Consider the following 24,360-nt stretch of genomic DNA (forward strand, 5'->3'; position numbering starts at 1 on the left):
TCTGTAAAAATCTTTAGTTTTGTTTGAGTTGCCATTGTCTCTGTGATTCCTGCACTTGAGTCCACTAGTGACCCTTACAGAACCGACCTTTACACCAACTGCACCATCCTCCAGCATAACACTCTGGTTCCCATTCCCTGACCAAACTTAGTTAAACCCTCCCCAACAGCTCTAGCATATAAAACCTCCCAGAAATTGTGGAGGACTACATTGTGATGAGTCTCACAAAGTCAACTGAGCCCTATTTGATATTACAAAAGCCCTGTATGGGTTGATTTCAAGGGGAGTATAACACCAAGCAAGAAAAGTCTGAATGCCATGTTGAAGTTTGAGTGCACTTTTGGTAGTATAGGAACTTTATTATAAACTTATAATAATTTGAAAGGACCATACTATTACCAATTTTCTATTTTACGGGAACCATTCCAGAAGATGGCACCTTCTGTAGCCATTATCTTCAAAGTCACTTCTTTCAAAATCTGAGTATGCAGATCCTCATACTGGATTATTTTGTAGATGACATGAATTTCTCCATTTTTTAAAAACTGGATAATCATATACAGCTCATTCTATCTAGACATGTACAGTATGTGATAACATTATGGTACCAAGAGAAATGCATGCTGTAATCACAACAAATTGTATTCATTGCCTTGAATGCAGAAAATCATTCTATTGTGTTTCATATAATTCAAAAATAGGCACTGGGCTAGAAAGGGAACTTTTATGAGAGCTGACCAAAAGGTGTAGTGTATCTGACATCAGAATGAATTGCAGCAGTCAAAAACAAAAATACATTAAATAAGTCTTCTAAGCCATAACATTTCAATTGAGTTGATTTATTTTACTATAACCGTTGAGTATGTAAAGCACACATATCTTAATGGCACTATAAAATTAAGGAACAGCACCATTAGGTAAGATAAATCGATAAGACTGTTTTCCATTAGTGGATGTAAGTCTTTGCAACAAAGAGAATACTGCTCTCATGTCTTCTACATTCATATAAGTTCTATCAAGTTGGAAATGAATGTTTAAAAACTCATCACAAACAAGAGAAAATCAGCAGATGCTGGAAATCCAAACAACACACATAAAATGCTGGAGGAGCTCAGCAGGCCAGGCAGTACCTATGGAAAAGAGTACAGACGACATTTCTGGCTGAGGCCCAGGATTCTTGGCCCAAGACCCCATGATTCTCAGCCCGAAACATTGACTGTACTCTTTCCCATAGATACTGCCTGGCCTGCTGAGTTCCTCCAGCATTTTGTGTGTGTTACTTTAAAAACTCAAATTCAAGTTTCTAGTTTGAACCTAATGCAAATTCATTTACAATTAATAATATGATATCTAATATGCAAGAGAACTGGCAAAAATCAACCCATCTTCTCCGGGTTACTTAGCAACCTGTAATGTTATAAAAAATTTTGAAACTATTATTTTATCAAATACTTTTAGAAATAAGGAAACCAATTAGTATTCATTGTCGGTATCCCAGAGGATTAAAAAATGGGCTCTGAATATTTTATTTCTTTCTGAATTATTTTATTAAACTATGTGAGGTGCACTTTGAACTTAAAGCAAATGCAATTTTTATGAGCAGGATTCATCAAGATCAAAAATCAAAATATTAAATTATATAGATAGGCTGCATAAAGTTTTGACATAATCCCTTGAGTTTAGAAGAAGAAAAGGTAGCAAATTAAAATGTTTAAAATAATCAAAGTGTCGATATATACAAGAACGGAACCAATTCCTCTCTTGAGGAATCCTAGAATCAGGGCAAATAAAATTAGACTTAGAATTAGGCTATTTTGAAGTGAACTATTAGTGAAATATGCATAATTTCCCCTAGCACCTTTCCACATTTGTGAATAATGTGCCATAGAGTAATTGTATCTTAATACACCACCACCTCTGACACCTCATTAGGGACCCTCTCAGGTCTTCTTTAAGATTCTTACTCACTTTAAAACTACACCTTCTAGTTGCTATCCCAGCCACAGGAAAAAAGATTTATTTGGTTATGGTTCTCATAATCTTATATACTTCTGTTAGGCAGCCTCTTTCAATCCTGGATTTAAAGAACAGCCTATCCAATCTCTCTGCATAACTAAAATGTTCTCCAGATCATGCACAAACTTGGTGAATCTCCTCTGCAATTATTTCAACACAATTGCATTCCTCCTATAGTGCAATGACCAGAACTACACAGAATTCACCTAGTATGTTTTAACATCTATTTTGTAACATCCCAACATTATATTCAATGAAAGGCAGTATGCTACATGCCTTCTTCACTAACCTATTTATGTACGTTACACTTTCAGGGAATTTTGGACTTGAAGCAAAGGTGCAAATGGAGCAAAGGTGTCTCTGTGAATCAACATTCCTTAGTGTCCTACATTTACTATATTTACTATCACTCCATTTAACTACCTCACACTTTTTGGGATTAAATTCTATCTGCCAATGCTTAACCCAAATTAGTTGTCAGAAGGTATTTGAGGCACATCATTGGGAGCATTTAATAGGTAGTGAGAGCTTGTCCCCATTACCACCCCCAGCTACAACAACCTTAAGAAATCACTCCTGATATAAGGTTGACATAATTACCTGGCTTATTTCTGCTTCCCTTCCTTAACAAAGAAACAATGTCAACTATCTCTCATTCTTCTGATACCTCACCTTCAGCTAACAAAAATGCAACAATCTTCATCAGGCCCCAGCAATTCCTTCCCTTTATTCCCCATAGCATCCTGGCATATATCTCATCCAGTTCTGGAGGTTTCTGCACTGTTCTGCATTATATGCTATCCTACACACCTCATGGTCAAAACAACAAACTATGCCTCACTGAACTTACTATCCACTGTGTCTTTCTTCTTGCTGAAATATTCATTTATGACCTTGCCCATGTCCCCTTGCTCCACTTGTCTGTTCCCAGTTTGGTCACAAAGGGGGCACATTCTTTCCCTAGCTGTCTTCTTGCTGCTAGCATATTTACAGAATAATTTGGGATTCCCCTACATCAATTACAATTAATAGATTACCATCAAGGCATAGAGTCAAATAGTTGAAGTTAAGGTATGCTGAAATCTTAATATGGTTGAATGGTGAGATAGGTTGGAGGAACTGAATGTCTTCCTCCCATTCCTGTGTAAATGGTGTTTAAATTTAAAGTGCTTGATTGATATTTTGTTTGTTTCCGCTAACAATGTTGCATTGAATGACAAAAAGGTTTATAAACCATGGATAATGGGTTACTATCTGGAAGTATTTGAAATCATTATAAAAGATAAAGATTAGTTTGTCACATGTATATTGAAACATACAGTGAAATGCATCATTTACGCAAATCTGCGAGGATTGTGCTGGGCAGCCTGCAAATGTCACTACGCTTCCAACATAGCATGCCCACAACTCACCAACCCTAACCATACGTTTTTGGAATGTGGAGGAAACTGGAGCACCCAGAGAAAACACACGAAGTCATGGAAAGAATGTTAGTGTAACACTAGCACTGTAATAGTGTCACACTAACTTCTATACTACTGTGTCACCTGTTATCATTTATCTATATATTTTAATTCCTCAATGATTTACTCTAAAGTGTTAAATGTTTATCACAACATTGAGGCGATATCAGATTTCTCTGAAATTAAAGTTAAGGAAAACATGGAAAATCCACACACACTAGCCTAGATAGGAATGAATCCTGATTGCTGCAGTTGTGATGCAGCATCAGTAACTGCTGTGACATTTTGCTGTTTGGAGATAAAAATATTGCAGAAATTTGAGTAGTTTAGCTTCCTACTTAATGTAGAGTTTGTTGTTGTTAAGTGCCATCGAGTTGTCGTCGACTCATGGCCACCCTACGGATAGTTGCCCAAAAAGAGTTTTGATCCTCGCAAAAGTGGCTCATTGTTGATAATGTTGCGTTCATAGCTGTCCTCATTGTGTCCATCCATCTGATTGGCAGCCTTCCTCTCTTCGGTTATTCTTCCACCTTGCCAAGCATGATATCCTTTTTCAGGGAGCTGTTTCTTTGCACACTGTGGCCAAAGTACAATAGGCAAAATCTTGTCATTTGATCCTCCAGAGAGAGACTTTGTTTGATCTCATATGAGGACCCATTTGTTTTCCCTGAGAGACCCACGAGATGCTCCAGTGCCACAATTCAAAGGCATTGATACACTTCCTATCCTTCTTTACCATCCGTCTTTCACATCCATATAATGTCGTTGAGAACACAAGTCAAATCTTTGTATGTAGAGATAGATCCTTGTCCTCAAGGATCTTCTCTAAATCCTTCATGGCTGCTCTTATATTCCATCTGGGTAGCCTCCAACCTGATGGCATGAACACCAATTTCCCAAAATTCTGGTAATGCACCCCACCGTCTCCTTCACCATTCCCATTCCCATTTCCCTCTTTCACCTCATCTCCTTCCCTGCCCATCATCTCCCTCTGGTGCTCCTCTCCCTTCCCTTTCTTCCATGGTCTTCTATCGTCTCCTATCAGATTCCCCCCTTCTCCAGCCTTTTATCTCTTTCACCAATCACCTTCCCAGCTCTTCACTTCACCCTTCCCCCCTCCCAATTTCAGCTATCACCTATTACCTTGTATTTCTTCTGCCTCTCCCCCATCTTCGTACTCTGACTTCTCATTTTTTCTCCCCAGTCCTGATGAAGGGTCTCAGCCCTTCACTATTTACTGTTTTCCATAGATACTGCCTGGCCTGCTGAGTTCCTCCAGCATTGTGTGTGTTGAAACAATTGTTCAGGCCATCCTTGAATTCTGGTGGAATATTTTGAAGATCATATTTTGGTACTCTTGTGAAAGGCTTGTGCTTCCTCAACTTTACTTTGAGTTTGCATATTAGTAGTTGGAAGTCTGAGCCCCAGTCAGCTCCAGGTTTTGTTTTTGTTGACATCATAGAACTTTTCCATCACTCATTACCACAAAAATAATCTATTTAGTTTTTGTGAAATCCATTGGAAGAGGTTCAATTGTACAGTTCGCACTTGTGTTTGAGATTAACAAGTTGTTGATTTTTCAGAAGTCGACTAAATGTTATCCAGCATCATTTCTGGTACCAAGTCCATATTTCCCAACTTCTTGACTGTCCTTTCCACCTCCAACTTTTGCATTCCAATCTCCCATAACTACCTGTACATTTTGTTTGCATGATCCATCTAGTTCAGCCTGCACTTGCTCATAGAACTCATCTACTTCATCTTCCTCTGCATCTGTTGTTGGTGCATATACTGTATGATGGTAACATTGATAGGTCCTCCTCGTAGACAAATTGAGATTAGGTGATCGCAGACTGCATTGTATTTCAATACAGTTCCAGCCAGTTGTTTCTTGACTATGAATGCAATACCATTCCTTCTGTATTTGTCATTCTTGGCATAGTTGATCGGATTGAAATTGTCCCATACCAGTCCACTTCAGCTCACTGATTCCAAGTAGGTCTATTTGCAAGCATTCCATTTCATCTTTCACCGTTTCCAGCTTTCCTTGAATCATATTGCATACTTTTCATGTACCTAAAATCAACATATCTTTGCAGCTTTTGACTCTCATTTCATGCTCAGGAACATCAGCAATTGAAGGTCCCGAAAGCTTTACTCCAACTGCATCATACACTTTGGCCTTACTCTGAAAGGTCATCAGCTCTTCCCCAGTAGTTCATTCAGTGTCTTCTGACCTGGGGGTCCCATCTTCCAGCACTATATCATATTTAGTTTTTGTTTTTGTGGCATGATACAGAAGTAGATTGCTGAGCCTTTCTTCTGTGCAGGTACCGCCACTGCCCAGGTGGGTGGTTTGTCTTAGTCTGATACCTTAGCTGAGACCTAGAACCATAGAACATTACAGCACAGAAACAGGCCTTTTGGCCCTTCTTGGCTGTGCCGAACCATTTTTCTGCCTAGTCCCACTGACCTGCACCTGGACCTATCTATCATGGGAGACCCTGCCAGCAGATGAACTACCGATGGCTTAGCTCTCAGCATCACTGATGCACACAAGCCCTTGCGGCACGATAAGTCAACAAACCATACAAATTTACCTTATTGCATTTTTTAAATGCATGGGTGAGATGGGCCGAAGGGATTTTTCCATGCTGTGTTATTCCATGAACTTAATTATGACCACTGATAATATTTATTGTATATTTACAAGAAAAATATAGTTCGTACAGATTACCAATGTAAATATAATTGATCTAGTCCTTTCCCGATTCCCTCTATGTACTTTATTATTCAATTAGGTTGACAGACAACTACACAGTATTGCTACTTAAATAACATGGTTTAAATTGCTTGCATGCTCAGAAAACTATTTGCTTTCTTCCAATCCCAAATTGAAAATAAAGGCTATAATAAATGAGACCGAGAGCTCGTATTTGCAGGGTCCCAATTCAATCCAGAGAGGTAATTACAACTTGCTGCTTTTAATGTTTCTATCATCTTTAAGGTGTGTGCACTGAAATATACTGTATTTTTAAAATATAGAATACATCCCCTAGAGATTGCATAATCTGAACCTTACAGAAATTGTCACTGTTTACTTTAACAATTAGGTCATAAAAGTCTAGATGTTAACTGAAAAGGAAGAAAATCAATGGAGCCCTACATGGGAAAATTTTAGACTGGTAGATTTCAACCCAGTGACAATAAAGAACTCTGTTCCTGGATCTGAAAAGGACAACTTCTTTAATTTCCCTTGTGGGTTTATGTTAGGTTCCACCCATTTTCCTTGGATGTTTAAACTCTAGGGAAACTGAGGATAAAAAACAAACAGGTATATTTCCATAGAAACTTTAAATGTACAGTGTCCTTTACAAAAGAGTTTCCGAACACAATTTAATCCCAAACCATGTCAGCAAGACTATATATTAACCAAAAGGAGTCAGAGCAGATTTAAAGAGATGGAGGTGAAGATGTCCAAGGAGAAAGTGATTGGGTGGAGGAGTTTTGAAATGCACATAAGACAAGATATACAGATTGCTTAGAAGATAAAAACTCAAAATCTTATGTATTGCTCAACCAAAAACCATTGCAGCAGGTCTTTAACTTCTCCTATTCCTTGTACAACATTTCATTTATGGTTACATTTGAAAATTTACATGTTTTGCCCTTAGCAAAAATCTTTCTTACTTTTCATTTGTATGAATTTCTTTAAGGTTTTCAAGATGATTCACTGTTCCTTGGCCTATATAATCAGTTCCAAACCTTTTTGGGACTGGGAGATGGGGAATGTAGGTACTACAGAGTTGTATAGTATTGTTCCAGATTACAAAATCATCTGTGCCAACTCCAAGATGCTATTTACATCATGACTACAACTAGTCACCTATCCTAGCCATAAACCTGACTCCAACTCCCAGAAAATGCGTGGTCATGCATTTTGGTAGAAGAAATAAATGTGCAGACTATTAAAGGAAAAAATACAGAAATCTGAGATGCAAAGGGACTTGGGAGTTCTTGTGCAGAACACCCTAAAGATTAACTTGCAGGTAGAGTCAGTGGTGAGGAAGGCAAATGCAATGTTAGCATTAATTTCAAGAGGTCTAGAATACAAGAACAAGGGATGTGATGCTGTGACTTTATAAGGCACTAGTGAGGCCTCGCCGTGAGTATTGTGAACAGTTTTGGGCTCCACATCTAAGAAAAGATGTGCTGGCATTGGAGAGGGGTTAAGAGGAGGTTCACACGGATTATTTCGGAAATGAAAAGGTTTTCATATGAGGAACGTTGGATGGCTGTGAGCCTGTACTCGCTGGAATTTAGAAGGATGAGGAGGGGATCTCATCAAAAGCTTTCAAATGGTGAAAGGCCTAGACAGAGTAGATGAGGAAAGGAGGTGTCCCATGGTGGTTGAGTCTAGGTCAAGAGGGCACAGCCTCGGGAGAGAGGGGCATCCATTTAAAACAGAGATGCAGAGAAATTTCCTTAGCCAGAGGGTGGTGAATTTGTGGATTTTTTTTTACCACAGAAGCTGTGGAAGCCAGGTTGTTGGGTGTATTTAAGGCAGAGATTGATAGTTTCTTGATTGGACAGGGCATCAAAGATTACAAGGAGAAGGCCAGGAATGGGGCTGAGGAAGGAAAATAAAAAATCAGCCATGATTGAATGGTGGAGCAGACTCAATGGGCCAAATGGCCTACTTCTGCTCCTATGTCTTATAGTCTTATTTATTATAATGGCGATCAAAGGTTCTGCCATGCCACATTTGCTGGAACTCTTATTTAGAAATGCATCTCAGCAAGAAATAGGAGAGTATTTCATAATATGTCAGAGACTGTATTAATATGATTTACCGTCAGCACTCAGCAGGGATTTTGAAAAATTACCCCAATGTGGATTCCCCAGCTACAACACTTTGTAATTGTGCAATTGCTGGAATGCAATCAGGCTTCCCCATATGTCTGCATATATAAGCCTTTTAAGCAATAAGTTGAACAGTAAGGATTCAAAATGTTTAAATGCCGTAAATTTACTTTAATTCTAGGTGCAAAGATGCATTATGTTCTTGTCTATGCTTTAACAGGATGCGCCCATGATGGAAAGGGTTAAACAGTCAACATCAATAAACCAAGTTATTTCCATTACACACTGAATCACAGTAATGACCTGTAAATTATAAAACTGACACAAAGGAAATGCAATAAATAAAAAAACCCTTGGTATAAAATGTACCACAACTGTTTACCTTGAGGAAATTAGAACAATTTGCAGAGTTGGAGAATGAACAGATGACATTGCAAATTATTACTAGCACATTTTCTCTCACACATTACTTGCACGATGAGGTTATTTTATGACTGATGGTGGAATTCATCATTATCATCATCATTGTCACTCATCCAGTTTTGCTCATAGTGCTTTCGCCACTCTGGCCTCAAATTGCCTTGCATCATTCAGTTTTACCCTGTATTGTCCCAGTTTGGAAAGGCATGCAATATAGTTAAAATACCCTCTATATGTCATGCTTGCCAATGTTTATATTCTACCAACATTCCTTGGATTCTGGAGCAATCCTAGAGGATTAAAAGCTGTAAATATAACTATTTAACAAAGGAAGGAGGCAGAAAGCAGTAAACTGTAGACCAGTTAGCTAACCTACCATCTGTCATTGGGAAAATGGTGGAATTCATTATTAAGGAGGAAATAACAAGTTATTTTAAAAATTGTGAGAAACCAAGCAGAGACAAAACGGAATTGGACACTGGCTCGACTATTTCAGTTTCCACAAAATGAGTTTCATGGCATTTCAAAGATACTGAACTGCATCCTGCAGATATCCACCTGAGAACTTATACTGGAGAAAAGTTAACTCCTATGGGAATGACATTCATAACAGTGAAACACAATAACCAACCAGCCACATTGGACTTGTATGTGGTAAAAAGAGGAAGGCCAGCATTGTGGGGCCATAATTGGCTGATACAGTGGAGGTCCATCCACCATTTGCATACCACATCCTCTGCAATGGAGTCAACTGAAACAAATAAAGCACGATTCTGGATATTGTCAGTATTCAGAGGTGGCATCCGGAAACTCAAACGGGTCAAGTGGTGTTGCAGAGACAACCTTTTCCTCAACATCAGTAAGGCCAAAGAGATGATTGTGGACTTCAGAAAGGGTAAGATGTGGGAACATAAACCAATCCTCATAGAGGGATCGGAAGTAGAGAAAATGACAATTTCAAGTTCCTGGATGTCAATATATCTCTGAGAATCAAACCTGGCCCCAACATATCAATGCAGCTATAAAGAAGGCAAGACAGTGGTTATATTTCATTAGGAATTTGTGGAGATTTTGTTTATCATCTAAAAACACTCGAAAACATCTATGAATTTACTGTTGAGAGCACTCTGACTGGTTGAATCACCATCTGGTATAGACACAGCATCGAAGTAAACTGCAGAGTGGTAAAATTACTCAGCTCCATCATGGCTCTGCAGCTTCCATTGTATCCAAGACATCTTGGAGCGGTGATAAAAGGAAATGGTGACCTCAGACACTGTACTCATACATTTTGATCCACATTGTCCAGTGAAGCTTGCTTGTGATTCCTCACCTTATGGTACAGGTGTTGTCATGTCACATTATGAGTGATGGAAGTGAACACCCCAGTGCCTTTGCATCACATTCCCTTACCACTGCAGAGAAAAATTACACACAGTTTGACAGAAAAATTCATAAATTTTATTAATTTATTATTTCTTTAATAAACAGTTAATTTATGCCACTGTTTACTCTGTATGAACTTATTACATTCTAGTTATCATCTCTTGCTCTACCCCTCTTAACTTTTTTCCCTGATGTACTCATGAAGTCTTCCCAGAGAATATTAATTCTTCATCCACTTTAAGGTTCAAGATTGTTCAATGTTATTTCTAGTACACAAGTGTAAAGGAGAATTAAATAATTGTTATGCCAGATCTGATGCAGCACTAAAAGTACACTAAGACAAAGAACACAGTAATAAAAAGACACAATAAATATAAATACAGACAAATAGACATACTTTATTGATCCCGAGGGAAATTAGGTTTCGTTACAGTCGCACCAACCAAGAATAGTGTAGAAATATAGCAATATAAAACCATAAATAATTAAATAATAATAAGTAAATTTTGCCAAGTGGAAATAAGTCCAGGACCAGCCTATTGGCTCAGGGTGTTTGACACTCCAAGGGAGGAGTTGTAAAGTTTGATGGCCACAGGCAGGAATGACTTCCTATGACGCTCAGTGTTACATAAGATAACTTGTATACCATGTAATATATATCTTATATAGTATATAAGTATATCTTATATTGCTAAGATAGGTGGCGTTGTGAATAATGAAGTAGGTGTTCAAAGCTTGCAGAGAGATTTAGGCCAGTTAGAAGAGTGGGCTGAAAGATGGCAGATGAAGTTTAATGCTGATAAGTGTGAAGTGCGACATTTTGGTAGGACTAATCAAAAAAGGACATACATGGTAAATGGCAGGGCATTGAGGAATGCAGTAGGACAGAGTGATCTAGGAATAATGGTGCATAGTTCCCTGTAGATGGAATCTCATGTGGATAGGGTGGTGAAGAAAGCTTTTGGTATGCTGGCCTTTATAAATCAGAGCATTGAGTATAGGAGTTGGGATGTAATGTTAAAATTGTACAAGGCATTGGTGAGGCCAAATTTGGAGTATTGTGTACAGTTCTGGTCACCAATTTATAGGAAAGATGTCTACAAAATAGAGTGAGTACAGAGGAGATTTACTAGAATGTTACCTGGGTTTCAGCATCTAAGTTACAGAGAAAGGTTGAACAAGTTAGGTCTTTATTCTCTGGAGCGTAGAAGGTTGAGGGGGGACTTGATAGAGGTATTTAAAATTATGAGGGGGATAGATAGAGTTGATGTGGATAAGCTTTTTCCATTGAGAGTAAGGGAGATTCAAGCAAGAGGACATGAGTTGAGAGTTAAGGGGCAAAAGTTTAGGGGTAACACGAGGGGGAACTTCTTTACTCAGAGGGTGGTAGCTGTGTGGAACAAGCTTCCAGTAGGAGTGGTAGAGGCAGGTTCGGTTTTGTCATTTAAAAAAAAATTGGATTCGGCATTCAGTATGGACTAGAAGGGCCAAGATGGCCTGTTTCCATGCTGTAATTGTTATATGGTTATACATAGATTGATTGTTTGTCCATAGAGTGACGCTAGGCATAGGAGTGTCTATATATAAGGTGACTGGCAGGAAATGGTAAAATACTGGTGTTTGGCGTTGTGGAGAGATGAGTTACTGGGTGGGGGTGTTGATCAGAGTTACTGCTTGGGGAAAGTAACTGTTTTTGAGTTTGGTGGTCCTAGCACTGATGCTCTTCAGTTGTGGGAGTGGGCCAGACAGTCCATGAGCAGGGTGGGTGTAATCCTCCATGATGTTGCTGGCCCTTTGCCAGCACCTTACTGTATATATGTCACCAGATTTGGATATGGCCCAAGTGCAGAGCAAGAGACACTGAAACGGGTTGATGGTTCACAGACTTTAATGCAAACAGATAAAAGGGAAAAGAAATCAACAAATGCTAGATCAAACGGGAACGTAAACTAAAACTCTCAAATGGAAAATGAAGCCTACACTGTGGCTGAAAGGAATAACTAAATATAAAGTGAATACTGCTCATCTTCAGAGTCAGTTTACTCGACAGTCTGATTTCTCAGGCAAGGCCGAAAGCAAACAGGCAGCGAAGCATTGCTGTGCTTTATTCAAGTCTCAACAAGCACTATGATGAAATGAGTGGAATTAAATACCATCACAATGAAATAATAATTAGCTGACATGTGCATATTCACAAGTGCAATTGACGTATCTACGCTGCTGAATCCGTGGTTGTGACAATATATGTCCTTGTTGGCAGATAGGCTTGTGCTGGAGATGTGTTGGACAGTTTTGACTAGCTGTTACAGGTATCATAATCATGAAGGTAAAACCCTAGCCAGTTAGCAATACAATCTCCCACAAACAGCAAAAAGTCAGAAAGTTACTCATTGTGATTTAAATATTTCTTGCTCTTCTTGAAAGCAGTGTCACTTGAAAGGAAAGACACGGGCAGTGCCTGGGTTTAATATCTCAATTAAAAGCCGGCAGCTCCAAAATGCTGCAATTTAATGTTAGCCTAATACCTGTATTCTATTTTATTTTTATGCTGAAGGGTTGGATTTCAAACCACTGTCTTCTGACTTGGAAGCTCAGCTTTTGCCAACTAAGGTACAGCAATTTTTACATTCTCATTTTCATATTCTCTATGTAAAAAAATCTAAATCCTTTCTTTATCTTAATCTGTTATTGGCTAACAAGCAATAGTTCAGTCATTCATACGACATTATCTAAAAATAGTTTATCCATACAGTAAAATATCCTAATGTTTTTTATTAGACAAAATTTTAAACTGAGCTACATAGGAGGTATCACAGCAGTTTATTAATTCATATTATTCAGTCATAGAGGTAAATTTTAAGGAGTTACGAGACCTGTAATAAGGCACTGAGATATGAAGACTGATTTCCAGAGTTTTAAGGTTTTGCCAACAATAGTGTAGCAATGGTTTCTGGGGATAAGCAACAGGACAGACTTGGAGATCATCCTCAAGCATTTTTATCATATTAAATATTTGTATCATTATTGCTATTCATTTCCTATCCAGAGTAAACAACCAAGTCTTTTCAATATTTATTGACAAAGTTTTGAAGGGATTTTCTCTGTATTTTGATTGAGTTATTACTACTGGAGAATCTCCCAATGTATCTTGATCTGTAAACAGTGTTTACATTCACATTATTTATTATTATATTGTAATTTGCCCCTTCCTGTGCCTATTGTCTTGTTTATTAATTATTGTACTGTCTTGCACTGTTTTGTGCACTTAATATAGTCCCGTGTAGGTCTGAAGTCTAAAGTAGTTTTGTGTTGTTTCACATAGTCTAGTGTAGTTTTGTGTTGTTTCATGTAGCACCATGGTCCTGGAGGAACATTGTTTCATTTTTACTGTGCACTGTACCAGCAGTTATGGTTGAAAGGACAATAAAAGTGACTTGACTTAAGTGACATAAAATAGATAGGCTAGCTAGTCTTATAGAGTTTTATCTTTATCAGTGGGCACAGGCTGATTCACAGTATTCGCCATATCCTACAATGAAGTACAATATAGAATTAAACATAGCACAAGATCATCTTCCTCATCAAACAAACTGAAATATCTTTCTTTTTCCACAAAACTGCAAAACCTGAGCATCTCTAAACTGTTACGGCTTTATTTTTAATTTCCTATCAGCAATATTTTGTATATTTTAGTATTTCAAAGTAAACACGGTCCTCCAGATGGATCCTGTCAAGGCAACGAAAAGAGAACGTTCTTGTGGAGCCAGAAAAGTAAATGGGTTGCTTGTAGTTGGACAGCACAGATATGTATGTGTTTTGGCACAGTAGCTGCCCTAGAGTGTGTTCTTATCTGTGGCTGACAAAACAGCTAAAGGACTTAATCTCGGAAAAGATTTTGCAGGCTGGTGAAACACAGTTTATCAGATTATTTATATCAGATGAAAAAAATGAAAAGTTATGATGTGAAAGAAATGGATGACTGTGCACTTCCCATTAGGATAGAAACCCAAACTGAGACCTCCCTCAGTCTTCTGAGTGTACCATTTATAGCCATCCATTTGATACACTCGTTACTACAGTGTTGTCATTCTGGAAGATTAATGGCGATATATACTGTTGTGATGAAGGTGAAGTGATCTTTAATACTATGAGCCTTTGGTGTGGCTCTGCACCTATGAATCCAAAGTAATCAGGTATCAGTAAAGTGTTTCACCCTCAATGAGGGCACTGAGGACTATTGTACAATGAGTGCGTCAGAGCTGCCTACTGAAGAATGATGTCATAAGTTTGTGATCAGTTACCAGGTAAGCATCAATTGCCCAAAAATCCTTCCTATTTCTTTAAAACCACTGGGTTAAACAGAAATACTAGCAGCACTAAATTCTATGTGCACAACCAATTAAAAGTGTTAAAGGTTGGGAATGGGAAGTGGAATTGAAAATAGGTGGTCACTGGGAGATCCCGTTTGTTCTGGTGGACCAAGTGTAGGTGCTCGGCGAAACAGTCTCCCAATCTATGTCACATCTCACCGATAAACAGGAGGCCACACTGGGAGCACCAAACACAGTAAATGACCCCAACAAACTCACAGGAGAATTGTTGCCTCACCTGGAAGGACTGTTTGGGGCCCTGAATGGTAGTGAGGGAGGAGGTGTAGGGGCAGATGTAGTACTTTTCCCACTTGCAAAGATAAGTGTCAGGAGGGAGATTAGTGGGGAGGGACGAATGGACAAGGGAGTCACATAGGAAGTGATCCCTGCAGAAAACAGAAAGTGGAGGGGGGGGGAATATTCGTTTGGTGGTGGGATCCAGTTGGAGATGGTGGAATTATGTGCTTGACACGGAGGCTGGTGGGGTGGTAGGTGAGGACAAGAGGAACCCTATCCCTAGTAGGGTGGCAGGAAGATGGGGTAAGTGCAGACATTCGTGAAATGGAAGAGATGTGGTTGAGGGCAGCATTGATGGTGGAGGAAGAGAAGCCCCTTTATTTCAAAAAGGAGAACATCTCCTTCGCTCTGGAATGAAAAGCCTCCTCCTGAGAGCAGATGCGGTAGAGTCAGAGGAATTGAGAGAAGGGCGTGGCATTTTTACAAGTAGCAGAGTGGAACAAGGTATAGTCCAGGTAGCTGTAAGAGTCCATTGGTTTATAATAGACATTGGTGGAAAAGCTGTCTCTGGAGATTAAGGTGAGATCGAAAAAGGGAAGGAACATGTCGGAAATGAACCAGGTGAATTTGAAAGCAAGGTGGAAGTTGGAGGCAAAGTGGATGAAGTTGATGAGTTCAGCACGGTGCAGGAAGCAGCGCCAATGCAAGTATTTTACTTGTCTTTGCAAGCCATTCATTCGCATTTCTTTGTCTCAAAATTTGAGTACGCTAGAATATCAAAACTTATAATCATTTTCACTGTTTTATGAGAATACCAGAAAGAACCAACAGTAAAAAAAGTAATGAAGTAAAAGCTTAGCCAAAAAAACAACTTATACGAAGTAAACTACAACAAAAGCCACACAACAAGTCAAAAACATAAACCAAAATTAACATCCTTTAAAGCAGATCCTATAACAATACAAGACATGGATTTTATAAGATTCAAAGCTAATTCTCTAAAAGTGTGAGTAATGTCTTAGCTGTCAATGACAAATATGGAACAGTATGATACAATTTACATATTAAAATAAGGTCACATTGCTATTAGCATGATCCAAGTATTTATCCCCAAACAACCACTTAGAAATTTAATATATTATGAATCATTTTTAAAAGGTTAAGAACATAATTTGCTAACCTGTAGCTGCTATTAGCCGTGAATTACCAAAACAGTAGCAACCTTTAAGTCAGGGGTGATATGTACTGATTAAAAGTTCTGTGCAATTTTAATTCCTGGACCCTGCAAATGTAATAATAAAGTTTGCAGCTATCAGCAGTGATCTGTTTTACATTCTGATGAAATCACTGCTTTCCACTCTGGTTAATATTATCTGTGGTCTCTTGGATTCTTTCTAACTGGATCAAGCTGGAATTAATTTGGCCACAATTTGCTAACAATCTCATTGTAGGACCATTCTAAGGGACTTTGTGACATAGAAATATGTTTTCCTACATGAATTGTAACATTTATTCATAGATGATTTTGCAATATTTTCTGGCCCAGAATAGTGTTTTTCTGGGTGAAATAAACACAACTGAATGTTAGACAGTTTTTAAAATTGACTGTGTGAGATGCTTTGCTTTTGGTTTATTCATAATGCTGTATTTCAACAACAAAAAATCAATGCTATTATTACCAACTTAAACTACATTTGTAATTACATATCATTTACTTTTACTCAGTCATGTTAACACCACAACAATTAGTGTTCAAATAATACCTAGAAGAATCTGGGAATTGTCATATGGCACTGGAATAATTTTAACTCGCCTGCACCATGGGTAACATGCAAATAGTTTCTGAAACATTTCTGGGAAGGGTGGCCAATGTAGGTAGGAGGATTCTACTTAATATTCAGTAATTATATCAATTATGTTATTGGTATCATTATACCTGGATATATTTGAAAACCCACACAGTGTCAAAGTCAGGTAGGAAACCATACATTAGGCAGAGGATGTTCAAATCAGCACTTTTATTATTACTTTGTTTGATGATTCCCTGTAGAGCAGCAAGAGCAGAAGGGCTCCTCTGGTATCAAAAGTCCCGGAGTGTACCCTGCTCTGGACTTCCCTTTTCTGAACAGCTCTGAAATCTGCTTGGACATTAACAAAACAATAATATTAGCAAAGGTCAAGTCTTAGTACCGTCATTATCCAAACTCCAAAGGCTAAATTAGTGTGGAAAAGATGTTTTATCTTTGGATGTTTATCCAACTGTTATAAAAATTTATCATTTTCTATTTGAAGTAAGCATTAGAATTTTTATCTTCCATGAACAGCAATGCAAGGGTTCAGTGTACTGTTAAAAGCAAGACCCTTAACAGTGTTGCTCAGCAGAGAGATCTTGTGGTCCAAGTTCACAGCTCCATGAAAGTGGCGAAACAGGTCGATAGGGTAGTTAAAAAGGCTGATCGAATGCTTACTTTTATTGGTCGAGGCATTGAGTTCATAAATGAAGAGGATATGATAGAACTTTATAAAACTCTGGTTAGGCCACAGCTGGAGTATTGCAGTTCTGGTCAACCCACTATAGGAAGAACGTCGAGGCTTTGGAGTGGGTGCAGAAGAGGTTTATCAGGATGCTGCCTGGATTAGAGGGCATATGCTATCATGAGAGGCAGAAGAAACTTGGGTTGTTTTCTTTAGAGCGGCTTAGGCTGAGGGGAGATCTGACAGAGGTTTATAAGATTATGAAAGGCATAGATAGAGTAGACAGGGAGTATCTTTTTCCCAGGGTTTAAATGTCTAATACCAAAGGGCATGCGTTGAAGGTGAGAAGGGGTAGGTTCAAAGGGGATGTGAGGGCTAAGCTTTTTTCCTCAGAGAGTGGTAGATGACAGACATGCACTGCCTGGTATGGTGAGTCAAATACATTAGGGGCCTTTAAGAGGCGTTTAGATAGGCACATGAATGTGGTGAAGGTGGCGGGACATGGGCATGATGTAGGTAGGAGGGATTAACTTTTGGGGGTTTTGATTTACTTTTTAGCTGGGTTGACACAACATTGTGGGCCGAAGGGCCTGTTCCTGTGCTGTACTGTTCTATGTTATATTGCAGTCAGGGCTGCTGTCTTTGTATAATTCATAGAATTGCTCACTCAAGGAGAAAAGGCTACATCCTATATAATATTGTAAGTATTTCAGTTGTGATCATGCTACCAGACTCATCCTCACCCACCCAGAATTACTTTTATGAGCTGCAGAGGACTGAACAAGCTGATTGTATCTGCAAAATATGAGAGAGAAAACAGGCTTTAGGTACTGACTAGGCCTCAAGTGATAAACAGGCCCTGAGCAAGGGCACTCTGCCAGAGTTTGAGCAATTTTTAAATCTCTCTGATGTAAATACTCAATTAACAATTGAAGACAAGACCTAAAATTTAAAAATAACAATTTAAGACATTAAAAAACTAACAAGTAACTGAAAACAGAAAAGTAATCTGCACAATATTTCTCAAGATCTGCAAACTCATTCAAATGAAAGAGTTCTCCATTTAAGCATCCTCCCTAGTGTGAAGTAGAGGATACAGAAACAAAGTGCATCCAACCCCTCTTTATATTAGATGGACCTTGCGTGGAGGTAAAAACACTATTGCTTGCTATCCAGTACTTTCAGATTTATGCATTTAAGCATTTAGGTGGAACAGCTGACAACTGATACTTCACAGCATTGAAATGTGAAAGTGTGAAAGTTCTTGCGATCTTTAGGTGAAAGTTCTTTTTCTGATGAAGGGCCTTCCATAGAGGCTGCCTGACTTGCTGAGCTCTTCTGGCATTTCATGAGTGTTGCTTTTCTGCTCCACGACTGGACTCGCAGCATCAGAAGCAGATCATGTAGAGAATATTGCAGGGTAAGCGTTATTTGCCTCCTGGTTTAGCAATGTTTCAAAGATAACAGTTGTCCTTGTAAACAAATGAAGCCAGATTTCCACCCTCCTACTGGTGACTATGAAAATATATGAGAGTGGGACCTGTTCCATTGACTTATAATTCCTGAGAGATGTTGGACATTTAATAAATAACTGCCCCAATTTGCATAGCAATATTACAATTACAACCTCTGCAAGGTTTTCCTTGTTAGCTTCAGTATAAGCTACTTGAAGTTTCTCCTTAATTCATGTTGACTTTTCATCTAACACTTTCTTCTTAATTTTTCTGGCTTTCTTCTAAGGCTGTCCATGTTTCCTGCTGTATATATTCTTTGTTCTTCTTTCCAGCTCTGTATCCTAGACAAGCCTTGCTGCTCTCCTTAAAGACTGAAGCAATGCGTTTCCACATTGTGTTGAGCCTGTCCACTGACACATCCTCATCAAGATCTTGCAAAGCCTGGAATCTGTCTTAGGCTGAATGGTGAAGGCAGATGTCACACCTGTGTCCTTGAGCTTTTCAACATCAAAACACCTTTGTGTATGTGTTCTAGTGCCAGTGCTTCTCAGTTTGAGTTTCATCACTGCTACAACAAGGAGTTAATCACTTCCTGTATCTGCTCCTCTCTTCACCTTTACAACCTGCAAGGATCATCTCCACGTACCATTGATCATCAAATGGTCAGTCTGGTTCTTGTCATGTCCATTGGGTGAGCATCGTGTCAGTTTGAGGATTTCACGGTGTGGAAAGAGGGTCCCTCCTTTGACCAGATTATTCATGACACAGAATTCCACCGGTCTTTCACCATTGTTATTCATCACTCTACATCCACTTGTGCCCATGACCCTAGTGAAGTGTGAGTTGTTATTTCCCACTGTAGGGTTTAGATCTCCCACAAATCTGATTATGTCATGGTGTGGAATTAACTCTACCTCTGATTGTAGCTGTTCATAGAAAACATCCTTTTCTTCAATGTCACTATCATTTCTTGGAGCATAGCACTGGATCACAGTCCATGTTCACTTGCTTCCCTTTCAGCCTGACCCTCATCTGCCTACTGCTGATTGGCTTCCACTCCAGCAAACACTTCTCGATGCCGTTCTTCAAAATGACAGCTACACCATCATGATCTTCTCTTCTTCATCTTCCCTTCCCGAGTATGAAACTGTTTCACCAATTGCTGCCATTAGCCTGCCAGATGTTCAGTATACGTAGGTTATAATGGCATTTCTGCAGTTATTTGTGCTAGCTCACCAGTGTTGTGCGGATATGTACATTTCATAAATCAATATTGGTCTTGACCTTGGTGTTCAAGACTTCCTTCATCATGCTGGTAGCATCCTATTGGTTTTCACTAATGCCCGTCATTCAAATCCCAGACGGAGACTCAGGAATACTGTCACACACAGATATAGAATTCTTTGTTGCAGTTTCTTTTCTTTTCAATTTTCTTTTTTGACCACTCAGGATTGGTAGCCCTGAGCTGAACCCCCACGCATGGAGCACTGGTGGACCACTCTTAGTCTGGCCTCTACCAAGAGGCAAAGCACAAGGCCCTGACTCTAGCCAACATAGCTCTCCATGTCATTGAGGCACACAAGCCTCCAAACCCTATGACAATGGTGTGGTCTACTTGAGGATCAAAGTACATATTTATCACCATATTCTCGACTACCCTGAGATTCGTTTTCTTGCAGTAGCAACATTTCATTTCCATCATAGGGTGGAATGTTCCTGTTACATTTTGTAACATCAAAACATTAAACTAATTCAAAGGAAGACTCAGGAATCAAAATGTGTGTCTAGCTTCTTGTTTACTTTTAGCGAGGTGCACACGTATCACATGATAGTGTCATGACGTATGCAATTCATGTATTTATACATATAATTCATAATGAATTGTTTAGAGGAGGAAGAATAGGTATTCAAACTTATATGTACACACACACAATTACTCAAATATTACTGAAATATTAAATACACAACACTCCTCCCTGCTTAGCTATAAACTCCAACTCAATATAGAATGCATCGCAATTTATACACGAGCGTGTGTATACACACACACACACACACACACACACACACACACACACACACACACACACACACACACACACACACACACACACACACACACACACACACACACACACTGTGTCGTCTCCCCGCCCCCCCCCCCCCCCCACCACCATATACTGTAGGTGTCCACAGCAGAGTAAACTTTAAATTGTCCTATTCAGGCCTAAAGATTTACCGTAGATTCCGGACTACAGAGCGCACCTGATTAAAAGCCGCTGGCTCTAATTTTAGAAATAAAATCAATTTTTTACTTGTAAAAGCCGCACCGGATTTTAGGCCGCACTGGATTTTCGGCTGCAGGTGTCCCACGTTGTAATATGAGATATTTACACAGAAAGATATTACACGTGAGGATTTTTTAACTTTTAATTAAATCCATATGGTAACAAAAACAAATACATATTGCAAATGCTTTTTTTCGAACCGTGCCCGTAACGCGGCTACTTTTAAATATACGTTGCGTATACTTCTTTACTGAACAACATTCCAATATCTCCTAACGACTGGTAAAAAATATATATACTGCAGCCTACCAGGAAAAGTTATTGATCGCCTTTAACTTAAAAGCAGCGTTTTCGCTCCGCCGCTCGACCCCCGTCGTCCCGTTTATCGCAAACGGCATTTAAAAGCAGCGTTCGCTCAGATCCAATGCCGCTCGCGTAATGCGCTCCCCCCCTCCTTCCCGTTTATCGCAAACTGGCATTTTTCCCACAAGACGCGGCGAAACCGGGTGTGACGTCATAGCATCCCGCGATGTAGTACAGAAAACAAATATAGTTAAAACTCTTCTAACTTTAACTAGAAAATGAATTACTAAACGAAAATATTATAAACTAAATAACTGCCATAAAGGCAGCACAATGCTTTTCTTCGAGTGTTTTCCATGTTGATGAGGGTGAGTACAAATGACTGATTTACAATAATTTAATTGTGAAAGTGCGCTTGATTTATCGTACAATTTAATTGGACCTCTGTGAACTACTCATCAATTTTATTGGTCTACTGTTACGAGGCAAAATGTTTACGAGGCGGCATGAAAAAAATAATGTATTAGCCGCTTTGGATTAAAGGCCGCAGAGTTCAAAGCTGTTCAAAATGTGGGAAAAAAGTAGCGGCTTAAAATCCGGAATCTACGGTAATCACTGTGAAGGATTTCTTATTCTTCTGGTATAAAGTCATTCCTGACAAGTGGAATCACGCTGCTTGACAGGTGAGATTTGTGGCTGTGAAGCAATCGCAGGTTCCGAATGATGATGGTTGTCGGAGTTGACTCTGAGATTGCAGGAAATGGTTCCAATAGTGGTAGCCAACTTCCTTCTTGAACAATTGTCTCTGCTCTCCTCAGATGATCAATGTGTCATCTCCAGTTGATATCAGACACAATCTTAACTGTGTAAAAGGAGATCTAGTTCTGTCTTTCTGACTACCAACTTTTGATCACCTCTGTAGTCCCTCACCAGGACTGCTTGTCCAGGAGTGAAATATTGAATAGCCTTGCTTGAAGAGGCTTCAACTTCTCTCAGCTGCTTGTCCTATGTACTCTTTCTGAAATAGGGTTAAGATGGGAAATAACTTTGCCATATCTAACCTGTTCAGTCCTTTTATCATTCGGAATGTTTCTATGAAATCCCCCCTCATTCTCCTGAACTCCAGGGAATACAGCCCAAGAGCTGCCAGACATTCCTCATACGGTAACCCTCTCATTCCTGGAATCATTCTCGTGGATTTGAGGAGATCCAAGCGTGAATGCAAGGGAGGACCCAGGAACAGCATGCCTGGTGAATTGTTGGGTGAGGAGTGTGGTAAATTATGATATGCAAGGAAGAAATTAGCAAGCTTCTGGTTCAGTGTTAGTGTAGCATGTTCAGCTGTCATTGCTCGCTTTGTGTTATTTAGACTCTGGACAAATCTTTCTGCCAAGCCATTTGGAACTGGATGGTACGGTGCAGGTGTAATATGTCTTATTTCCTTTATTTTTAGGAGTAACTGGAACTGCTCCGCCCCCTGTCACTGACTAAGTGTTATGGGTCACTAGTCCTTGAGAAGATGCTTTTCAGCACATCAGTAATCTGCGAGACTGTATTGATGGCTGTAGGGAACACTTCTGGCGACTTTGTAGCTGCATCCACTACCGCCATTATTTTGTGCCCATGAACGGTCTGGCAAAATCCACATGAATCCTCTGCGAGGGCAATGCAGATCATTTTCAAGGATGGAGAGGCACTGCTCTTGGCATCTTCTGGACACGTTGGTATCCCGAACAGTGTATGGCAAGCTGCTCGATCTGCTGATCTATCTCAAGGGTACCAAACAAAGCTTCGAGCCAATGTTTTCATTTTGACCAAGCCTAGATAACTGACATGTAGCTCTTCCAACACTTTAGCTCTCAGCTTGGATGGAACAACAACTCTCAATCCCCACATAAGGCAACCTCCCTCAAGGGCAAGTTCGTCTCAGCACTGGTAAGAATAGTGAAACTGGAGTTTCTGCTGTACATTCAGCCACTTTGGGTGGCCGTGAAGAACTGAGACAGTGTGGGGCCTTATCTGGTTTCCCTTTGGATCACCTCTGCTGTAAAAGGAAGACCTTTGATTTGCATTAGGGAGAATACATCAAGGGTGTGTCTTTTTTTGTAATTTTTTCTGGTATTTCCTTTACCAAGGGTAAACATGACAATCCATCTGCATTTCCATGATTAGTTGGTGTATTGAATTTCATCTTGTAGTAATGTCCTCCAGGAAACAGAGCCCACTTCTGCATTCATGCTGCTGCTGTTAGTGGGATATCCCTCTGTGGATTGAAAATGGACACTAGGGGTTAATGATCAGTAATAAGACTGACCTCTGTCCCAAACAAGTACTGTTTAAAACATTTTCACCCCAAACTAGACTCAAGGCCTCACTGTCATAATTTTTCTGCACAGCAGTAAGGGAATGTAATGCAACGGCTGTCAGTCTTCACTTCCATCCCTCTTAACATGCGACGTGACTACATAAGATGAGGTGTCACAGGATGATGTGGATCTGACGTCACCATTTCCTTTACCTTTTCAAAGCCACCTTATACTGGTTTGGCCATTGCCATTTCTGATTTTTTAATGATTATTATCACCTGGTACTCACTGCTTATGAACCCTGAATTCTTCTATTCTCTGCTTTTTTTATAACGTCAACTGTCCCTGCATGTGCTGGGCTGCATTTTAACTCACTGTTCTTCACTGATTTTTTTAATTGAGCATCTCGCTGTGCTTCAAAAGATCACCGGCTGTCTGGGGTTTGTTTTAAAAATACCTCATCGCTAACGTTATGCTTTGTAAATTCAAAACATTAAACTAATTCAAAGGAAGACATGAGAGTCTGAAATGTGAGTCTAACTTTATGTTTACTTTAAACAAGGCACACACATATCACATGGTAGCGTGACGATACAGTCGGCCCTCCATATCCGCTGGTTCCACATCCGCAGATCAGGATCAAGAAAGAAAACCCAGAAGTTCTCTCTCCAGCACTTGGTGTTTGAGCATTGTTCGCCTTGCGTCTCGTTTGGTCGCTACTTGTGTTGTGTGCACGCTTTGTTTCTGTGAAAAAATGTCTCCTAAAAAGCAATTATGTG

The 24,360-nt window shown here is 39.4% G+C and overlaps 1 long non-coding RNA gene across 1 annotated transcript in view; it reads left to right on the forward strand.

The window, feature by feature from the left end:
- The window catches only part of LOC140733528 (uncharacterized), a 50,707-nt gene extending 27,864 nt beyond the window's left edge, over nt 1-22,843 (forward strand). The window contains exons 2-3 of the long non-coding RNA XR_012100304.1: nt 12,703-12,758; nt 22,729-22,843. This is a non-coding gene — a long non-coding RNA (uncharacterized lncRNA). The remainder of the gene's footprint in view (nt 1-12,702; nt 12,759-22,728) is intronic.
- Nucleotides 22,844-24,360: the final 1,517 nt, after the last annotated feature.

The sequence above is a fragment of the Hemitrygon akajei genome, chromosome 9 (assembly GCF_048418815.1).
Source record: "Hemitrygon akajei chromosome 9, sHemAka1.3, whole genome shotgun sequence".
NCBI lineage: Eukaryota > Metazoa > Chordata > Chondrichthyes > Myliobatiformes > Dasyatidae > Hemitrygon > Hemitrygon akajei.